This window comes from Ovis canadensis, chromosome 12, assembly GCF_042477335.2.
Source record: "Ovis canadensis isolate MfBH-ARS-UI-01 breed Bighorn chromosome 12, ARS-UI_OviCan_v2, whole genome shotgun sequence".
Taxonomy (NCBI): Eukaryota; Metazoa; Chordata; class Mammalia; order Artiodactyla; family Bovidae; genus Ovis; species Ovis canadensis.
The window spans coordinates 76242444-76265816 of NC_091256.1; the positions used below are offsets into that span (position 1 = coordinate 76242444).

General features: G+C 38.2%; 1 long non-coding RNA gene and 1 other non-coding gene across 2 annotated transcripts in view; both read left to right on the forward strand.

The window, feature by feature from the left end:
- LOC138416679 (uncharacterized) overlaps nucleotides 1-19219 on the forward strand; it is a 108540-nt gene extending 89321 nt beyond the window's left edge. Inside the window, exons 2-3 of the long non-coding RNA XR_011247810.1 lie at nucleotides 13225-13391; nucleotides 18355-19219. This is a non-coding gene — a long non-coding RNA (uncharacterized lncRNA). The remainder of the gene's footprint in view (nucleotides 1-13224; nucleotides 13392-18354) is intronic.
- On the forward strand, nucleotides 3144-3251 carry LOC138416733 (U6 spliceosomal RNA). Its single transcript, XR_011247847.1, has one exon. It is a non-coding gene; the product is annotated as a U6 spliceosomal RNA (small nuclear RNA).
- Nucleotides 19220-23373: the final 4154 nt, after the last annotated feature.

The window sequence follows — 23373 nt, forward strand, 5'->3', positions numbered from 1 at the left end:
CCCTCTGTTCAGCTGTCCCTAGGCTCCAATTGCTTACTACTCAAGAAAAGTCAATGTACAGAAAAGAACTATGCCCAAACTGGCAGAGAAACCCTTGATGATACCGCAGACTCCAGAATCAGCAGGACTATCCTAACGCCATTCAGCTAAAAATGCTTCTACTTCTTTTAATTTCTGAGCACATTCTTATAGAATCAAAGTTCTACATGTGTTTGTTTGGTCTTATGTGTGTGTGTGTCTTCACAACATTTCAGAGTCTTATCTATAGTCTGAAAAAAACAATCTTGAATGCTAATGCTTAAATGATCTGCCAATACTATTAGTAATGCCAGGTCACATCTCCCACCTCCGGCATAAAAGCCCCTAAGAGCCACTAACTGAAAGCTATTCATATTTACCTGAAATAAATATTCATATTTAACTGAAAGCTATTCATATTTAAGCTGGATTTAGAAAAGGCGGAGGAACCAGCGATCAAATTGCCAACATCGGCTGGATCATCGAAAAAGCAACAGAGTTCCAGAAAATCATCTACTTCTGCTATACTGACTAAACCAAAGCCTTTGACTGTGTGAATCACAACAAATTGTGGAAATGTTTAAGGAGATGGGAATACCAGACCACCTTACCTGCCTCCTAAGAAATCTGTATGCAAGTCAAGAAGCAACAGTTAGAACTGGACATGGAACAGCAGACTGGTTCCAAATTGGGAAAGGAGTATGTCAAGGCTGCATATTGTCACCCTGCTTATTTGACTTATGTGCAGAGTTCAATTCAATTCAGTTCAGTCGCTCAGTCGTGTCCGACTCTTTGCGACCCCATGAATAGCAGCACGCCGGGCCTCCCTGTCCATCACCAACTCCCGGATCATGAGAAATGTTGGACTAGATGAAGCACAAGCTGGAATCAAGATTGTTGGGAGAAATATCAATAACCTCAGATATGCAGATGATCTTTATGTCAGAAAGAGAAGAAAAACTAAAGATCCTCTTGATGAAAGTGAAAGAGGAGAGTGAAAAATTGGCCTAAAACTCAACATTCAGAAAACTAAGATCATGGCATCTTGTCCCATCACTTCATGGCAAATAGATGGGGAAACAGTGACAGACTTTATTTTGTTGCGCTCTAAAACCACTGCAGATGGTGACTACAGCCATGAAATTAAAAGACACTTGCTCCTTGGAAGAAAAAGTTATGACCAAACTAGACAGCATATTAAAAAGCAGAGACATTACTTTACCAACAAAGGTCCGTCTAGTCAAGGCTATGGTTTTTCCAGTGGTCATCATATGGATGTGAGAGTAGGACTATAAAGAAAGCTGAACACTGAAGAATTGATGCTTTTGAACTGTGGTGTTGGAAAAGACTCTTGAGAGTCCCTTGGACTGCGAGGAGGTCCAACCAGTCCATCCTAAAGGAAATAAGTCCTGAATATTCGTTGGAAGGACAGATGCTGTAGCTGAAACTCCAATCCTTTGGCCACCTGATGGGAAGAACTGACTCATTGGAAAAGACCCTGATGCTGGGAGGGATTGGGGGCAGGAGGAGAAGGGAACGACAGAGGATGAGATGGTTGGATGGCATCACCGACTCAATGAACATGAGTTTGAGTAAACTCCAGGAATTGGTGATGAACGGGGAGGCCTGGCGTGCTGCAGTCCATGAGATCACAAAGAGCAGGACTCGACTGAGCGACTAAACTGACTGATTCATACTTATCACAGCTGAAAAATTCTGACATGATCTTCAGTGCCAACCTCTTTTACCTGTTGTCTTTCCCTTCACTGCTTTCCAGTCACAGCGTCCCTGCTGATATAGGCACATCCTGCTTTCTGAATTTCATCACTCAAATGGTAGAAAGTTTATGATAGCTAATGACTTTGAGCATCTTTTATTTGTCATAGCACTTAAGGTCTCCCCTTCTGGAAATTACCTGTTCATGGCATTTGCCTAGTTTTTCCACAATGATTATTCCACTTGCTGATTTTTGCAAAAGCTCCCTTCTAGTGCTGGATATAGTTGCTTGATTCGTGTTAGACAATGAAAATCTTTTCTCCCAAACTATTATCTGTCTGTTAACTTTATCAATGTTATATCTTGTTGAACAGCAATTTTTACCTTGACAGAATTGAATTCAGTTTTTTCCTTTATGATTTATGCTTCTGATTTTTTTGGGAAGTCATTTATCACTACCAATGGATAGGTAATAAGGCTTTTTGTTTTTCCCTTCCTATACTTAACAGCTCTTTTCCCCCGTCTCTTATTGCTTGAAAAAAACTTCCAATTTATGTTACACAGTAGCAATGATAGTATTTTTTTCTTGTTCCCAATTAGAAAGGAACTGCATCTTCAGTTTTTCCATAAGTATAGTTTTTGCTGTGAGTTTTCAGTTAAAGTGAGTCCCTGCAGTTCCTTGTTTCCTGATAGACTTATAAATAGATATTGACTTATTTATGTTTTCTCAAATAATTTTTTCTATATCAATTGAGATTAATAATATTTTAATAAATAAAAATATTTTATGCTAGTCTGCTCATTGGTGAATTATGTTGACAAACTTTTCTCCTGTTAAACCATCCCTTCATTCCAGGGTTAAAAGGGATAATTAATTTTTTACATAGTTTGGCATTTTTGATCATAAGTGAAAAAGACCTATCATTTCCTATTGTGTATTTTTTTGTTTTATTCCTATCTCCTTATGAAGTCATTACACTGGCCTCACATAATAACCTGGGCAATTCATTTCCTACGTTCTTTAAGTACTGTTATAAAACAGAAATTGATCCTTCCTTGAAATGTTAGTAATGCTAATGTAAAAAACCACCGTACTTGAGATCTGAGGGGATGGTTTGCATTTTAGACACCCTTTCAGCTAGCAATAATTGATATTTAAGTACTCTTGGTATTTAACTGGTGTATCTAAGCTATCTATATCATTTTGTGTCAGTTTTGACATCTTGTAATTTCTTGGTGTTTGTTATACATAGGTTTTCAAATGCTATAATATTCTTTTATTATTTTTAAAAATCTTTCTTGAGACTGGCCTTATTTCTTCTTAATTTTGATTCTTATTTACATTCTCTTTTATCTTTTATTAAGTAAACATGTTACTGAAGTGTAACATACATACAGTAAATCATAGAGTGCTCGCTTTGGCAGCACATATACTAAAAATTGGAATGATACAGAGAAGATTAGCATGGCCCCTGCGCAAGGATGACATGCAAATTCGTGAAGTATTCCATATTTTTAGACATACAGATGGCTGACAAACTCATGAAAAGATGCTCAACATCACTCATTATCAGAGAAATGCAAATCAAAACCACAATGAGGTACCATTTCACACCAGTCAGAATGGCTGCTATCCAAAAGTCTACACGCAATAAATGCTGGAGAAGGTGTGGAGAAAAGGGAACCCTCTTACACTGTTGGTGGGAACGAAAACTAGTACAACCACTATGGAGAACAGTGTGGAGATTCCTTAAAAAACTGGAAATAGAACTGCCTTATGACCCAGCAATCCCACTGCTGGGCATACATACCGAGGAAACCAGAATTGAAAGAGACGTGTGTACCCCAATGTTCATCGCAGCACTGTTTATAATAGCCAGGACATGGAAGCAACCTAGATGTCCATCAGCAGATGCATGGATAAGAAAGCTGTGGTACATATACACAATGGAGTATTATTCAGCCATTAAAAAGAAAACATTTGAATCAGTTCTAATGAGGTAGATGAAACTGGAGCCTATTATACAGAGTGAAGTAAGCCAGAAAGAAAAACACCAATACAGTATACTAACACATATATATGGAATTTAGAAAGATGGTAATGATAACCCTGTATGCGAGACAGCATAAGAGACACAGATGTATAGAACAGTCTTTGGACTCTGTGGGAGAGGGAGAGGGTGGGATGATTTGGGAGAATGGCATTGAAATATGTATAATATCATATATGAAATGAATCGCCAGTCCAGGTTCGATGCAGGATACAGGATGCCTGGGGCTGGTGCACTGGGATGACCCTGAGGAATGGTATGGGGAGGGAAGTGGGAGGGGGGTTCAGGATGGGGAACACTTGTACACCTGTGGTGGATTCATGTTGATGTATGGCAAAACCAATAGAATATTGTAAAGTAATTAGCCTCCAATTAAAATAAATAAATTTATATTTTTTAAAAAATCACAGATGTATAGGTCTATGAATTTTTGTGAAGTATATATCTGGGAAAAGAAATTATGGATCAAGCAAATATATACAGAAATACATGTACAAAAAATATTATAGTAATATAATTTGTAATTGCCAAAAGTGAAAATAACTTAAATGTTCATCAGTGATAGACTAGATAAAGAAACATTGGTATATTTATATCATGGAATACTATGCATCAATAAAAATATAATCTGCTACCACACACAAGAACATGGGAAAAATGCACAAACATAACTTTGGCAAAAGAAATGACACAAAAAGTGGGGGTATACCGTATGACATTGGGCTTCCCAGGTGGTTCTAGTGGTAAAGAACCCACCTGCCAGTGCAGGAGACATAAGAGGCACGGGTTCAATCCCCGGGTCGGGAGGATCCCTTGCAAAAGGGAATGGCAACCCACTTCAGTATTCTTGCCTGGAGAATACCATGGACAAAGGAGCCTGGAGGGCTACAGTCTGTGGGGTCACAAAGAATCAGACGTGACTGAAGCAACTTAGCACACACACACATACTGTATAACATCTTTTATATAAAATTCAAAATAGGAAAAACTAAATTATCCTTATGGGGGTCAGAACAATGGTTAAGTTTGGGGGGTCAGGGACTGGGAGCAGCTTCAGGGAGGGTTCTGAGGTGCTGATATTGTTCTATATATTGATCTGGGTAGTAGTCACAGACGTGTTCACTTTGTAAAAATTCTGTGAACTATATGCACTTTTCTCTGTGTCAGTTCAGTCGCTCAGTCATGTCTGACTCTTTGTGGCCCCATGAATCGCAGCACACCAGGCCTCCCTGTCCATCACCATCTCCTAGAGTTCACTCAGACTCACGTTCATCGAGTCAGTGATGCCATCTAGCCATCTCATCCTCTGTCATCCCCTTCTCCTCCTGCCCCCAATCCCTCCCAGCATCAGAGTCTTTTCCAGTGAGTCAACTCTTCCCATGAGGTGGCCAAAGTACTGGAGTTTCAGCTTTAGCATCATGCCTTCCAAAGAAATCCCAGGGCTGATCTCCTTCAGAATGGAGTGGTTGGATCTCTTTGCAGTCCAAGGGACTCTCAAGAGTCTTCTCCAACACCACAGTTCAAAAGCATCAATTCTTCGGCGCTCAGCCTTCTTCACAGTCCAACTCTCACATCCATACATGACCACTGGAAAAACCATAGCCTTGACTAGACGGACCTCAGTCAGCAAAGTAATGTCTCTGCTTTTGAATATGCTATCTAGGTTGGTCATAACTTTCCTTCCAAGGAGTAAGCGTCTTTTAATTTCATGGCTGCAGTCACCATCTGCAGTGATTTTGGAGCCCCAAAAAATAAAGTTTGACACTGTTTCCACTGTTTCCCCATCTATTTCCCATGAAGTGATGGGACCGGATGCCATGATCTTCATTTTCTGAATGTTGAGCTTTAAGCCAACTTTTTCACTTTCCTCTTTCACTTTCATCAAGAGGCTTTTTAGTTCCTCTTCACTTTCTGCCATAAGGGTGGTGTCATCTGCATATCTGAGGTTATTGATATTTCTCCCAGCAATCTTGATTCCAGCTTGTGTTTCTTCCAGTACAGCGTTTCTCATGATGTACTCTGCATATAAGTTAAATAAGCAGGGTAACAATATACAGCCTTGACGTACTCCTTTTCCTATTTGGAACCAGTCTGTTGTTCCATGTCCATCCTGACCTGCATATAGGTTTCTCAAGAGGCAGGTCAGGTGGCCTGGTATTCCCATCTCTTTCAGAATTTTCCACAGTTTATTGTGCTCCACACAGTCAAAGGTTTTGGCATAGTCAATAAAGCAGAAATAGATGTTTTTCTGGAACTCTCTTGCTTTTTCCATGATCCAGAGGATGTTGGCAATTTGATCTCTGGTTCCTCTGCCTTTTCTAAGACCAGCTTGAACGTCAGGGAGTTCGCGGTTCACGTATTGCTGAAGCCTGCCTTGGAGAAGTTTGAGCATTACTTTACTAGCGAGTGAGATGACTGCAATTGTGCAGTAGTTTGAGCATTCTTTGGCATTGCCTTTCTTTGGGATTGGAATGAAAACTGACCTTTTCCAGTCCTGTGGCCACTGCTGAGTTTTCCAAATTTGCTGGCATATTGAGTGTGCAGCACTTTCACAGCATCATCTTTCAGGATTTGAAATAGCTCCACTGGAATTCCACTCGCTTTGTTCGTAGTGATGCTTTCTAAGGCCCACTTGACTTCACATTCCAAGATGTCTGGCTCTAGATTAGTGATCACATCATCATCATTATCTGGGTTGTGACTCCATAAAAAGAGTGCTTGCTAGAATTTAATGTGAGTATATAAGTAAAAAATTTGGCAGTAACTCTAAACATAACTTTATCTAGAAGAAAGCAAAAGTTTTATAATTAAGCTAACTTTTTTTATAAACCACCCTTAAATGAATAATTAGGTAAGAATAGTTAAAGGAAAAATAGAAAGGTCTTGTCTTTGCTTTTTAAGAAAATGCTTTTGAAGCACTCTTTTTATTGGAGTGTAATTGCAATGTTGTGTTAGTCTCTGCCGTACAGCAGGGTGAATCAGCTATATATATGCATTGTCCCCTCCCTCTAACCCCTCCCACCCCTAATCCTTTCCACCCATTTGGTCATCACGGGGGCTTCCTAGGTGGCTCAGAGGTAAAGAATCCACCTGCCAATGCAGGAGGTGCAGGAGGTGTAGTTTCCATCCCTGGGTCAGGAAGATCCCTGGAGGACGAAATGGCAAACCACTCCAGTAACCTTGCCTGGAAAATCATACGGACAGAGGAGCCTGACGAGCTACAGTCCATAGGGTCGCAAAGAGCTGGACGCAACTGAGCATGCAGGCCATCCGAGGGCACCAGGCCGGGCCCCCTATGCTACACAGCAGGTTCCCACTAGCCGCTTTACACATGACAGTATGCGCTATGTCAGTGCTATCTCCCAGTTAGTCCCACCTCTCTCTCTTCCCCACCAGCGTCCTTGGGTCCATTTTCCACATCTGCATTTTTACTCTTGACCTGCAAATAGATTTGCCTGTACCACTTTTCTAGAGATTTCACAGAAAACAAGTAGTTTTAATCTCTATTGAGCCTTTTAGGGCAAATTTAAGATGTGTTATTAGAATGAATCTCAGGTCTTTCAAGGGGGGGTTCCCTAGTGGCTGAGTTGGTAAAGAATCCATCCGCAATGCAGGAGACCTAGGTTCCATCCCTAGGTTGGGAAGATGCCCTGGAGAAGGGAATGGCTACCCACTCAGGAGAGCTCAACAAAGAAGGCTGAATAACTGTAAACTTGGTGAAATCTAATTATATTTCTGTTTTGCTAAATAAATTATTTGCTCCCCTCCCCCAGAAATAAAGACATTGACAGGTACAAAACTAATATGTGCAAACAAAAGGAGTGGTAATATTAAAATTAGGCAAAGAGGAAAGTAAGGTTAAAAGTACTGATAAATGTAACACAATGATGCAGGTACAGATGAATATGCTGTGATTATTAAAAAGCACAATATTTATGAGGTTATAATAGCTATATGCTTTCTTCACCTGAAAAATAAGAGCTTGATACACAGAGCAAACCTCCTAGAATGTACTTATAATGCAATCAGAGAGGGAGAAGTCAGTTCACTTCTTTCAGAATCAGAGAATCTGATACTTAGACATAAAGAAAATGAGAGATTGAGTAGTATATCAACAAATTCAATTTAATAAATCTTTAGAATAGTTTTGGAAACCTCTAGTGGAAAATATATAGTCTTCATATACCATCAGATATTTGTAGAGATCATTAATATACATGTCCCAAAAGAAAACAGTACAAATTAAGATTATTAATAACCTAATAAAATTTAGGATAAATAATAAAAATATTGACCCAAAGTAGAAAATATTAACTACTTGGAAAGTAAAAATACATACCTCTAAATAGCCATTAGATCAAGGAGATCTCAAAACTAATATGATAAACTCTACAAAAAGCAATGGAAAAGGAAAACACTTCATACATGAACTTACCGTACACAGAGATGTCCTCAGAGTTAAAAAACGGTAATACATGGTCATAATGCCTTTATTATTTTAAATAAGAAAGATAAAAAAGAAGAAATTTTCTGCCTGTGCCTGTATAGGATTTTTTTTTTTTTTTTTTTGCAATTTAAGAAAAGAGAATGTATAGAGATAAAAACTGAACCTAACAAAATGAGAAAATTTAGTAGAATGCTTAATGAATCCAAATGCTGGTATTTCAAAAGAACCAATAAAATACATAACCTACTACAAACTTGATTAAGAAAATAAGAGAAAGCAAAAATATGGAAAACTGGGGATGGAAAGAGACAAATTACAATGTAAAAGAGTTTTTTAAAATGTATAAGACAATTATATGAAACTCAGTGGCAAGAAATTTGCAAATCTAGAGGACATGGATAATTTCTCAGATAAATATAAATGGCCAAAATTAACTCAAGAAGAAGACATGAAAATTTTTGAATAGACCAATTACCAGAGAAGACAATGGAAAGGTCAAAAGATTTTCCGCTGAAAATGTTACCTACTGGTTTCATAGCTGAAGTCTATCTAACCTTTAAAGAACACCAGGTTCTTATGTAATTTAAATGATTCTAAGCCATAGAAAAAAATACAGAAGTTCCTGATTCATTCTACAAAGCCTCAACAATTTTTATACCAAAACTTTGTGAATAAAAAATAAATGACTGTAATCTCACTTACGTGTACAATTGCAAAAAAAAAAATTTTTTTTAAAAAGCAAATAGAATCTAGCTGGATAACTAAAGAATAAAACAACATGAATAGGATTTATTCAAGGAATGTACATAGGAAGTCTATCAGAGTAATTTGTTGGAGCAAAACGGGAAAATTTTGATCATATCAAAGATGCTAAAAAGGCATTTAATAAATTCAATAATCATTCTTATAGCACTCCAGGGGTGGGGGAGGGAGGCGTGGAATTTTCAGAAGGCCTGAATGAGGAGCTCAGAAGATATGCCCTCCAAAGCAATGATAAAACTTAACAAAGTTATCAAAAACAGTCATTTCAAACAAATTTAAAACTATTATTAACTCCGAGTTATATCCCTTGTTGTGAAATCTTTCTTGTGTGATGTTGATATAATCTCTCTAGCATTCTTCAAATCAGTGTTTTTAGCTTTCCTATTTTTATCCTATTTATATCTTTGTATATGATGTGGACTTCTTATAGAAATCTCTATGTCCTTTACATAGAATGCAATTAGTAACATGGTTGGGTTTAAATATATCCTTTTGCTATTTGTTTTCTATCTGTCCCATCTATCCTTTGCTTCTTTTTTCTCCGTTTCCTACTTCTTAAAGTTAAAAAAAAATTAGTATTCTATTTTATCAATGAGATTGACTTATTGATTCACCTTTTTTTGTGTGTGGCAGTTGCCCTACATTTCATAGCATATACCTTTCTCTTATTGTCATCTACCTTCAAATGATTTTCTAACACTTCCTACATATTTTGAGGACCTTACAACTGTGTACTCCTACTTCTTCTCCCCTCAAACAAACACATTGTTGTCATATATTTTTAGTTCTGCATGTTACAAACCTCTACATACATGGTTATTTTCTTTAGTCAATTATCTTCTAAAGAGATTTTAAAAGTGAAAAATAAAGTATCTTTGTTTAAACACATACTTACCATGTTCAGTGTTCTTTATCCCTTTGTGTAGATCCAAAGTTCTTCCAGTATCATATTCTTCTATCTGAAGAACTTCTTTCAACATTATTTGTAGCATAAGCCTGCTGGAAATAAACATTCTAAGCTTTTATTCACCTTTTCAAAATCTGTGAAAAAAAAATCGTAATAGAAAATAAAAATTGACAATTAACTTTCATATTTGAAAGAGATATTTGTAGTTTATAGAATTCTTGGTTGACACTTTTCTTTTGATACTTTGAAGATATCGCTTTACTGTGCTCTGGCTCTGATAAAAGTCGGCTGTCTTCCTTATCTTTGCTCTTCTCTCTATATTGTAGTCTCCTCTCCGCCTAGCCCCTGCCTGCCTTTACAATTAATTTTCTACTTATCACTAGTACTTTTCAACAATTTGATTGTGATGTATCCAGATGTGACTTTCTTTGTATTTCATCTGTGGCTCGTTGGGCTTCTTGTGTTTTCAGGTTTAGAGTATTTATCAAATTTAGACATTTTCCAGCCATTACGACCTCAAATTTTTTTTTTTTTGTCTCCTTCCTCATTCTTGGATTCCAACCACCTATATTTTAGACTGCTTGGAACTGTCTCATTACAGTGGTGTTTTGCTCAAGTTGTCCTCAGATTTTTTCGCTTTATGCATTTTATCTGAACATATCTTTTTCCTGTGGTGTCTAAGATACTGATAATTCCATTCAGTGTAAATTTTGGATATTGCCTGGAGGAAAATAAAGTAGGGAAGGGAGACAGAATCCAGGTGGATATTTAAAACATGGACATCAGGGTAAACCTTACTGATAAAGTGAAATTTCAGTAAAGTCCTAAAGATAGTGAGGTCAGGAGATTCAAGTCTTCATTATCCTCCAAAACTTTTTCTATTATACCTTTTGCACCTTTTCCTATTTAACCTATTCTTTTCTTCTAATAGAGTAAGGATAGTTTTCCATTATCTTCTGTATGTTCCTTCTTGTCTCAGAGTCTATTTATTTATTTTTTTACATTTGTCTCTCTCCTGTCTTTTCTCTCATTGATTTTTGCTGAGTCTCTTGAGGCTTCTGAGGCTATAATGTTTTATTTTACTCTTTCATCTTTCCCAAATCTTTGACTACTCACTCTTCGCCTCCTTTCACCACATATTTGAATACTTTTATCTCCTCTTTAGTTTCTTATTTCTAGGGGCCACGCTTTTTAATTAATTGTGATCAGGGGGAAACATTCTGTGGTACAAGTCTTCATCTGCTGAATATCATTTACCTGATTTTTGTTTGCTGTGTACTTCTTTTCTATGTGACTGCTTTTTGATTATTACTCAACTTTGAATGAGACCAGTTCCTCGTGGATCAATTATTTATGAAAGATTGTGCAGGAAGGGTTCATGAACTGAGTAGAGACAGAAGGCACCTTGGGCTTAGGGCTTTCTCACACTCTCCCACCACGTGCATCTACACTGCATGTTCTCAGTCTAATGTTCTGGTGCCACTTTTGGGGTAAGTAATAAGTTCACTTGCCTCTAGCATGCAATGTTTCTTTCTTAATGGTGATTTAGTAATTATTATTCCTCATTTTCTGATTTAAGTTTTTATTAAAGATATATTTCTACATTGCATTTGGATTTGGACACAATGTATCTTATTATATATTCTGTATAGTTTTCAGAGCATGTCACTTAAATGTTTATTAATATATCAGCTTAGAAACACAACAAAGCATTCTTCAGGAAACTTGCAATAGACTAGATTACCTGAGACTACTTCCTTATCTGGATTTGCTAAAGAGCATACCTATCTGTGAATGTAAAATGTTCCTCATTGTCTTCTTTAGCAGCAGCAGCAGCTGAACTGATCGTCACATGTTTGTTCACTCATCTCCCCCATCAATCTGACAGCCTTTCCTTGTAGAAATGGTAGGTCCATTCAGGTTATCATTCAGCTCCTCATCTCCTTTCTCTCTCTGGTGTTAAACCAGGTATGGGATACTCGCACAACCACACCTGTACCCTGCCAAATCTACTAATACAACAAAGTAAAAACTGACTTGGTTCTTAGCATGGCCAGCTACTTTGAAGAAATGCTTTTGCTTTTCAAGTCTGTCAAGCCATGTGCCCATCCTTGGCTGTGTCCTTGTATTTGGTACACAAATTACTATACTTGACAACTATTCATCATAGACTGTTGTTCCCTAGCTTTGCTTCTTCCTTATTTCATATTCTTTTCTGTGGTTGCTATTGTTGTTTTGGTATTGCTGTTGGCATTGTTGGTTTCACAGAGTAGAGTGAAAAAGAAGCTTTGATTCTAGTCTATAACTGGAAGTCTCAAGAGTTTAATTCAATTCAACTCAATAAATATTTATTGCATGACACAAGAAATAAAGGGCTGTGTTTAATGCCAGAAAGAGTAAAAAGATAGAGGTAGAAAATCATAGCAAGTATCTGAAAGAACACAAGTAACATCATTCTTTGGAACATCAGTATAAAGAGAGGAATCTATGTCTGTCACTATAGTGGCAATGGGAGTGCTATTTCAGCAAAAAAGTCTTTGCAACTTTACCTCAAGTGGAATAGTCCTATTTATGTTCTGGGAACCCTCGGGACTAGCTTAATAATAACAGTCCTTGGCATTATTAATAAATGATGCTGAACCATCCCAATAATTATGGTAACTGATATTCAGTATGTTTTTTGGGCGGTACTTTCAGAATCATGCGGGCCACTTAACAAAATAGAATTTTAGGAAAAAAAGATCAAATTTAGGGTAAAGAGTTCTCTGAAGTGGCTGCTTGCCTAGCTGAAAGTGTGGCTGTGCCCTGCAGACTTAAAGCAATTGTTCTGTGGTAATTAAGCCAAAAAAGACTTTGTGTCGCTTCAGGAGGCCAGGTAAAAAATAAATGGGATCAAGGGCTTTGGGGACCCTGATGATGCTGCAGGCAAGGAAGTGAATTTAAATACAACAAAGCAGGGATGGGAGTTGGTGGCCACTTTTTATTCTCCTTAAATCTGGGGATATTGAAACCAAAAATTAAACTGCAAGATTTCATGAGGTTAAATTTCTTCTCCCTTCTGCCCCAAATCATGAAAAAAAGCTTTCACCTCAATGACCCTCAAAGCATTTTCTCATTCTTCTGCCCCCCCCCACCCCCCACCCCCCACCCCACCGACCTCCTTGTTCATCCCTTTTTCTCTAACTTTTCTGTATTCCTCAACAATCATATTTTTCTCAACCTCTGAATTCTGGTAAGGAGCCAAACAAACTCTGATCTACTGTTTGTAAGCCAGATCTTATTAGATAAACAATGGACTCTTTTTCTCCTTTTGAATCTTGTAGGATGTCCTACAGATGGACTAGCCTTGGGAGCCCTTGAATTGGAGAGGAATCTGGGATGAAAAAGATTAAGCCCTGCTGGCCTAACATCAGCTCTTGGCTTTCAAAAACATTAGCATATGCCCTTGTCAAATCTGTGAGAGATGGTTTTGGATCAGAAATAACCACATGTAAGTAGATTCCTAGAGAATATATTTGGTTACTTTAGCAATAATAACTAGATGGATCTTACTGGGAGAGACGGGAAAAAGAATTCACAATTATGGAGCTAAAACTTCTTCATGGAGCAAGGGTTCTCTGAAATGTGGTCCCCAGAAGAGCAGCATCAGCATCACCTGGAAATTTGTTAGAAATGCAAGGTCTCAAGACTCTCTTCAGCTTAATGAATCAGAAATTTTGCAGGTGGACCCGACAATCTGTCTTAACAAGCCATCCAGAGATTCTGATGTATGTTAAAATCTGAGAACCAATGCACCAGGGGAAGAAACAGAAATCATGGAATAGATCAGTATTTTTCAAAGTTTATCTAGCATCAGAGTCAACTGGAGAGCTTATTAAAACAAAGATCAGTAAACCTTACTCTAAGAGTTTCTGATTAAGTAGCGCTGGGTAGAGGGGAAGACGCTTTGCATGTTAACAAGTTCCTGGGTGACATTGATGCCGCCGGTCCAGGGACCACACTTTGAGAACCACTGGTCTACATTAAAAAAATTATGAATAAATGCAAGACTTCTTGGGCTCCAGGTTAGAAAAGCGTTCTCTGGCCTGAGGAGTTAGGAGTCAGTGGGGGAGGGAAGAAGCGATGACTGCATACATGGCTCAGTGATTTATACAGAGAAAGGCTCTGCAAGATTTGGGCTCTGGGGGAGCAGCGGGGCCTAGGAAGTCAGGGATACAGTTTCATTCACCAAGTTCCCTGCTCTCTGAGTATGAGAGAGGTAAGAATATCATAGAAAGCACCAGCAGTCCAGAAAGGACCAGGAATTTTCAAAGTGGCTTTAAGAAGCAAGGCCCAAGGATCAATCATGGTGGTGACAGGTCAGTAGATACCCACCAGAAGAGAAAAGTTTGTAGTGGAGAAGCCTCAACTCAGACCCTGACAACTTAGCACCTCCAGGACCCTCCAGAACTCATTCGTGAACTGAGGAAAAGTAGTGAGATTTCCAAGTGGACTTAGATTGTCTTCATCACCATATAGGAACAGGGCCACAGCCATCCCTGAGAAGGTGAAGGGTTGAGGAGAGTACAACCAAGACAGTATATTTGAAGGGGTCCATAATATCAGCATCTTTCATAGGCTCTCTGAGATACTCCTCTTAACAATAGAGATTTTGAAATTTCATCCCAATGATACTTAGTCAACAGGGGTAAGGTACAGTGCCTAATGATAAAGCCTTCAAGCTTGGACCTGAAATGACTGCCTTAGTTCCCCTACCCAAGAGACTGGCCTGTTGGAGGCATAAAATAGAAATAGAGTTCTAAAACATAAAATGACTAATTATGAGGAAACAACTGGTGAAACTCACATTGAGGGACCTTCTACCTAACAGCTGGCTCATACATTCAAATTATATACTGCATTTTAGATTATGGAATGGTAGCTACAGTTTCCTAAATTTGAACAAAAATGAACATGTCTTTGTCAATGGATATGGCAGGTATAAATCTCAATCCACAGACTAGAAGAGTGAATTTCATAATTCATCACAAAGAACTTACACAGCATGAATAGAAATTCTTTGCTTTTTCAGTTTTAAACTATTTTAGAACTTTCAAGAGTCCATAATTTATTTCCTTCTCTGGATGGTGAATATTGCTGTTCTCAGAGTGCGATGTGCTGGAATGGTCCAGAGCAGGTGTGGAATATCACATAATGTTGATTTCGGTCTTTCCCAGGGTGGTAAGAGCTAGAGTTTACTGCTGACATCTGAGACAGGAAGAGTGGCTTCTTGCAATCCCTTTCAAAGTGACTGCTCTTTGATTTCTCTCCTCCTGTGATCTTTCTTGCTTCTGAATTTCTATAGTGCTTGCAACCTGAACCTAGGACCCTAACACTTGATTTTATCCCCCCAGTATTTTCCCCCAGTTGTTTCATGTACCAATCACTCATCTCCCAACCCAGATGTAACCTTGTCAGAGGCAGGAACTGTGTCTTCCATTACTTTTGCATCCTGAATAGCATTGCTCTGTACCAGACCCATGCAAGCACAGAAGGAACATGGAGCAATTTATTCACAGAATTCAGTGAATAAATAAATACATGAGCAGTACTGTCCATTTTTTTCCTGTTATGCCAATTAAAATACCAGCTCCTCTCAGAAATATGTCTGTTGGGTTTGAGAGAAGTTGAATAACAAATTATCTACTAGAAATTTAAGAATTCTCCATCCACATATAAGTTGGTATTTGATCATTAAGGGTTGCCTGTATATTCCTTTTAACTCCTTGTTAGAGAATTATCACATCCCTCATTATTTAGGGCTAATAATGATGTGTCTATAAACTTACTCTTTGCTTAACTCGAGTGAGCTGCTGGACTAAGCCGGGCAAGACTGTGAAATAAGCAAAGTCTAGCTCCTCCATCACCCGTTTCTTCTAGCTTCTCATACCCTCCTAGTATCCCATTATCCTCACTCTCCAGCTTCTTCTAAACTACCAATCAAACAACTAATTCTCTGGTAAAAGCTAAAGTGTTACTCTTCTGTAGCAGCAGTCCCCAGCCTTTTTGGCACCAGGGACCAATTTTTGTGGAAGACAATTTGTCCACAGATCAGAGGTGGGGGGATGGATTGGGGATGATTCAAGTGCATTACATTTATTATGTATTTTATATTTATGATTATGACATCAGCTCTAACTCAAATCATTAGGCATTAGATCCCAGAGGCTGGGGACCCCTGCTGTATAGGACTACTTGTCTTTCAGTTTAAAAGTCAATAACGGCTACCTTTTAGAATCTAAAGAAATGTATCTCTAATTGCACACTTTCATAAATTGAAAAGCCAGTGGGAGAGAGATTTAGGGGCCAGATTCTTTAGATTGAGAAAGAATCCTATTTTACCTATTCTTGAAGCCAGTGCTAGTCAGATTTATGAAAAGGAGCCCATGAAGCTTAGAACTCAATTTTTTTCATTTAACATAAGTATGGTCATGCTTTGGGGAATGGATGTGGGCTAATGAAACTTACAAATCACTGATTTATAAACAGAAAGCCATTTATTATCTTGTTTATGCTTGCTTGTTATCAGAATAGTCATGTATTCTGTTTAAGACATAAATATCAAATATGTGATGGAAGGGCCAACAGTTTCTCCTACCAAGCTCGTGGCGGACATTGCTAATTGAGTTATCGTCCTTTCCCTCTTCACACAGGGCCCCAGGCAACCATTGCCATTGCTGTGTGCTGGCATGCAAGCTAAAACTTTTCTGCCATTGCTTTTCTTCTTAATACCAGAACACCTAGGGAGATGTGGAATATAAGACATAAAACAAACTAGTGAATATAACACAAAAGAAACAGACTCACAGATATAGAGAATAAAATAGTCATTACCAGTGGAAAGAGAGAAAGGAGGAAGGGCAAGACAAGAGGAAAAGACTAGACCTCAGAACTACTATGCATAAAATGAATACACCGCAAGGAAATATAGCCAATACTTCATAATCACCATAAATGGAGCATGACCTTTAAAAATGGAATCACTATGTTATACACCTTAAACTCCTATAATATTGTAAACCAACTATACACCAGTAAAAGTAAATAAAATCAAGATATATGAAAACCTTTTAAAAATACCTAGGAAGTAATCATTTATCAGAATATCATTTTGTAAGAACGGAATCAGAACAAATGACCTATTACCAAAAGAAATACAAATAGGAAATAAAACAACACAAGTGAAAATAAATTAAAACTAAGGACTTATAAAAATAATAGGAAGCCCAGACCAGGAGACGGGCCTGGCTTTCTGTAGTTAATGTCATTAGAACTTAATGTAAATTAAAAAAAAAAAAAAGAACTTAATGTAAATTAACTGGATTCAGAAGCTTAAACAAAGAAAATGAAAGAAGGGAGGAGGGAAGGGAGGAAGGGAGAGAGGAAGTTTTTGGATGGAATGTCACGTGAAAGATGAGTAAGTTGTTAGACAATGTCCTTACTTCTGTGACACACGCAGCAGTGAACTTCATAAGGCTATATCCCTCAGTAAACGCCAAGGGCACAGGCCTCAGGCATAATTCAATCAAGGCTATTTCACAGTGGGTCAAGATAATGTGTTCTAATTTGATACCAAAAAAAGAATCTCGACAACTAAGAAGTGTGGGTGGATAATCCCAAAGGGAATTTGATGGCTTTGCAGAATATTTTCTACATTTGGGAAATTATTGCCAAGCCATTATATAACACAACTTTGCCAACTCACTACCTAGTATCACTTTCTAGTGACTGTAATACCAAAATCTATTATCATCCTTGGCTAAGCCTTGATAAAATATTATTCTTCTCCTCTCTCTTTTTAGGTAATTTTTTTAGTTTGCCAGAAACTTCAGTCATTGCATTCCCTCATAACATTGCTATGTTCTATAATAAGGCATTTCTGAATTAGCTATATTTTAGAAGAATTGCATCTTGCAAACATATGAAACATATTGAGTTGACAATGCTTTACTATTCCATAGTTTCACTTTTCACTTTCATGCACTGGAGAAGGAAATGGCAACCCACTCCAGTGTCCTTGCCTGGAGAATACCAGGGATGGGGGAGCCTGGTGGGCTGCCGTCTATGGGGTCACACAGAGTCGGACACGACTGAAGTGACTTAGCAGCAGCAGCAGCAGCAGCAGCAGCAGCAGCAGTGTAGCATATACAGGTGCAATGTCTTCAGGCATAGCAGTTGTAATTCCAGTCACTTCCCAATCAAGAACAGTTCCTGGTTCATGGAGGTGATCAATAAATTTGCATTGAATAAATAAATATCAAGGGCCCTCTTATTTTTTTCCATATATTCTATGTTTTGAAACAGTTTATCTAGTAAACAATTTGCATTTGACTAATAATGAATTTGCATTTTCAGATCAGTATAACTTTGGCTATTAAATCTGATTTTTTGTGCTATTTGATTCTTCCTTGCAGGTGGGACCCGACAATCTGAGTTTTGCTTACAGAAAGTGAACAACACTTCCCAAACTTGGAACGCTGCCTTCTTTTTGAATCTTCTCTCAACAATATGTGCATGATCCTTACTGCAAACCATAAACTAAACTAAATTCTAAAGGGATTTAAGAGGTAAATGTAGAAGATGAAAAAAAAATTTTTTAACTAAAATAAAATTTAGATGAATAGCATTTATCTTGCCCACACTTAAGAAAGGAATCTAAACATAAAAACATTAAGAAAAAAAATATAGACTTTATTGTATAGAAGTTATTTTATTGTGTAAAAGTTCTGCACATAAAACAATCTAAACCCAAAAAGCCAGACTATTTTCATTAATATGTAAAGATTTAATAGCCTTCATTTGTAAAACACTTATATAATCAATGAGAAAAGTGATTTCTCAACAGAAAGATTAGCAAAAGACACTGACACTTTTAAGAATAAAAAGTAAACATATCTATGAAAAACATTTTATAATGGTCAGCACTACAGTAATAAATGGAAATTAAAATGAGATATTCAATCTGACCTGTTACTTTTGTACGTATTTCAAGAATTATAATACTTAATACTGGTAAATGTACAGATTTTCTGGAAAGCATTTTAGCAATATGTGCCAAAAAAACTTTAAAGTTTCCAGGCAAACCAGGATAAGGTTGTATGTATAATATTATTTTTTATCATGCTATTTACAATGGCTAAAAACTAGGGGAAAATTTAGATGTCTAAAAAAGAAAAGTATGGTTAATGTAATTAAACCTTGTCATGGAAAAGATTTTTTATGAAATTGTGAAATCATTAAAAAATGCATGTGAAATAATATAGAATGATCAGAAAGAAACTGTGCATAGATGTATATAGTGTCATTTCAATGATCTGAACCTGTATATCTGTGTGTATAGGGCTTCCCTGGTAGCTCAGCTGGTAAAGAATCAGCCTACAATGCAGGAGACCCTGGGTTGATTCCTGAATCTGGAAGATACCCTGGAGAAAGGATAGACTACCTACTCCAGTATTCTTGGGCTTCCCTGGTGGCTCAGATGATAAAGAATCCACCTGCAATGAAGGTGACCTGGGTTCAGTCCCTGAGTTGGGAAGATCTTCTGGAGGAGGTAGTGGCAACCCACTCCAGTATTCTTGCCTGAAGAATCCCCAAGGATAGAGGAGCCTGGAGGGCTACAGTCCATGGGGTCTCAAAGAGTCAGATAGGACTGAGACTAAGCACAGCATATATCTGTATATGCGCAGAAAAAGTTTAGAAGCAAATATAACAAAAGATTAATTCTCTGTGGTACTAATACAACTGATTTTTTCTTCTTCATACTTCTTTATTTTCCAAAAATTTTGAGAATGAACACATATTGTCCTCCCAAATTTTAAAAGGTACCATATGGAATAAAAAATGGAATGCTTGATCTAAGTGGAAAATTCTAGAATGCTTTCATATAACCCCTCACCTCCTTCTAGATGAGTTATCTTCCAGTACATTCCCTTAGCTCTGCATTCTTATGATTCAGGCTCTGACGTTGTTCTCAACTTATTTCCCCGGGGTAAGTGCACTTCAATGATAGATGATAAAATTTCTCCAAGACTATATACCTAAGTTACTAAAGGTCAGGTCAGATCTCATTAGTCAGATGTGTTGTTTGCAGTAAGAAAAGTAGACAGTCTGTCCCAAAGAAATAGTCAAAGGGTTCCTCCACAGGCTTTAGAGACAAACTTTCGGCCCAGTACAGTCCCGCCCAGGAGCCTTTTAAAATCCTGATGGATGGTTAGCGGTTCCTTTTCTAGCTTCTCCTTCCTTGACATCAGCATTCACTTCCCTGTACTGAGATAATCTCTTCATGTGCCCTTCTCCCCTCCCTCCCAAGGCTGTGAATTCCTAGTGCACAAATCTCTGTATTATTCATCTCCATAGCCTCAGGTGGCTCAGTGGTAAAGAATTGACGCCTGTGATGCCGGAGATGTGGGTTTTATCCCTGGGTCAGGACAATCCCCTGGAGGAGAAAATGGCAACCTGCTCCAGTATTCTTGCCTGGGAAATCCCATGGACAGAGGAGCCTGGCAGCTACAGTCCATAGGGTCCCAAAGAGTTATACATGACTGAGCACACACACAGTAAAACCTCAGAACACAGTAGTGGTCAATTAGAAAAGCGTTTCTTACCTAGTGCTTCCATCTGCACTCGGCTTTTAAAAACAGATTCAAATGAGAAATGAAACTGTTAGTCTCTTGAAACTGAGATCAAGGAACAAAGCTGAATCTTGCTTACTTCTTCAGTTCAGCATGGCAAATCACACATGCAATAAAATTGGTGGTTTCAGACTGTTCTGGCCAAAAGTGGCTGCAGGAAACCCAATCCTTGGATCATAACCACATGTTCACTTATAAGTCTCCTCATCCAACAGACTAATCATTAATTTAAAAAAAAAAAAAACCTTCTTTTAATAACTTTGCTTGGAAATGACTGCCTAAAACCATGAAATAGAGTTGAAAGTTTCTCGTTTCGCTGAAATTGGACCAATATTTCCTGTCACACACTAACCGCTGTGGTCAGTGGCTGTTCCTAGCCTGTTGAGCCGGGGGCCTCTTCTCTGTTAGTTGCCCAGTTTTGTCTCGTTCACACAGCCAGAGGCTAAGGCGACAGTAAGCTCTGTGGTCTGCAGGAGGATTCTGCAAGCTAGTAAAATCGTTCCATCTGGGACTTGCCTATACTGGATGCTCAGTGCTGTCTGCTCTGCTCGGAAACTTTCCCGGGCCTTGTCCATCTGGGGCACAAGCATCCTTAAAGGACCTCTACTCTGTGAAGCTGGCCTGACGGCTCTGTTCTTTAAATCCTTTTCTGACTTTCCATGGGGTTTCATCCCATGTCTATTTCTCTCATTAGACTGTAAGTTCCTTGAGGGCAGAGATAATGGAGCATGTATTTTTGTAGCACAGTGCCTAAAACACAGTCAGTAACAAATTGAATTGACCCACTGAAGAAAAAAATAGATGTTTTTGGTGCTTATTTTATTTTTAGAGCTTGGCCTGGCATGCTGCGGTTCATGGGGTCGCAGTCAGACACGACTGAACAACTGAACTGAACTGAACTGAACTGAACTGGGTTGGTGGCTCAGTGGTAAAGAACACACCTGCCAATATAGGAGATGCGGGTTCACTCCTTAGGTTGGGAAGATCTCCTGGAGAAAGAGGTGGTAACCCACTCCAGCATTCTTGCCTGGGAAATTCCATGGACAGAGGAGCCTGGCGGGCTGCAGTCCATGGGGTCTCAAAGAGTAGGACACGACTTAGCAATTAAACAACAACAAAAAAAATGTTTTTAGAGTCACTCTGGGAAACATCCATTTCTAATCAGAATCCTAAGCTTTTTCTAGGACATAATGTAGTTGACAGAAATCTTTGATTCATATTTCTATCATCTACTGACTTTGTATACTAGTAAGTTAGTATCTCTTGAGTTTCAATGTCCTGATCTATAAAACAACAGTGATAATAGCATTGTTGTTAGGATAAATGACATTCTCACATTCTCCTGGCACAGTAGGGGGTTAATAATCTTTCAGCTGTTCAGAGTTTCCCCCACGCCTCTACCATTTCTCCCATCAAAGTGTTTCTCTTGTCTTTTAGGGGTCTTGCTTTTTTCCGTCAGAGTCCAAGATCCTCTAGAGTAGGAATCAGAAAACATATTCTGTGAAAGTCCAAATATTGAATATTTTAGGCTATGCAGGCCACATTGTGGCATATTCCTTTTTGTTTTTATTGTTGCTATTTTGTTTTTGCTTCTTTACAACTCTTTTAATAATGTAAAACCATTCTTAGCTCATGGGCCACACAAAAACAAACTTCCAGCCAGATCATCTAAATGGATTTATGACCTATATGAATTTATGGGTTTGCTGAATAGTGCTCTAGAGTGAGGGGTCTTAAAGTGTGCCCCTCTAAGCAGAGGTGTCAGCATCTTCTGGGAACTTATTAAAGCAAAACTTGGGGTCCCACCCCAAACCTGCTGGATCAGAAACTCTGAAGTTTGCTCCAGCAATCTGTGTTTTGTTTTGTTTTGTTTTTTTAAAAAAAACCCTCCAGGTGATTTTGATGTAGTAGTTTAAACTTGGCTGCACATTAGAGTCACTTGGAGAGCTTTAAAATATTAAAAAGTCAGTACCTGCGTTTCCTATCAAATCAAAAACTCTGGGAATGGGACTGAGACATACCAGTTGAAAGCCCTGCAACTGATTCAGTGTGTAACCAGAGCTGGAAACCCCTGGCATAAACTTGAGGGATAGCTTTTGCATCTTGGAAGTAAGCTTTAATGCTAATGTTATCACCAACGTAGCCAGTACTCAGGTCTCTTCCTATTTTGATAACTTCACAGAGGAAACTCATAGTAATCCACTGATCAAAACACAGTTATTCATACTATACATGAAGCAATAAGTTCAGGACAGTAGGGGTATTTTTTAGTGTATTAATTCATCTACCTTTGAAAATTTTGTGTATAAAAAGCAAATGCGTCCATTTCAAAGAAGCTCATAATTTCAGTTTTACAAAGAAGGAGCAGCTCAAGAAGCACCTCTCATATTTCCTTTTTCTCTGAGTTTAAACCTAGTCACTCCCCTCACCATAACTGCAAGGGACTGGATCTGTTATTCTACTATTCCACATGGAGTAAGTTCTAGGGTATTTCATCCTTATTTCAAAAAGCACATTTTCCTATAAATATTCTGTGGGAAAGCTTTTGCCTGGTTTTACATTGGTAAGATAATTCTAGAGTGCCACATTTGACAAATGACATCAGCTAGCCTACCCTAGCCATAAACCATTTTAGAACTCTCATGCATAATTTGGCTTCAGGTCAAGGTGGTGTAATATGAACCAGCAGAATATACGGCACAGGATGTCCTTAGCAGCTCTCCTCAAGATCAGCAAAACTCATTCCTGGAAGAGAAGCTCATCTGTGAAGCAAGGTCGGGCCCAGTGGCCATCAGAGCAGGT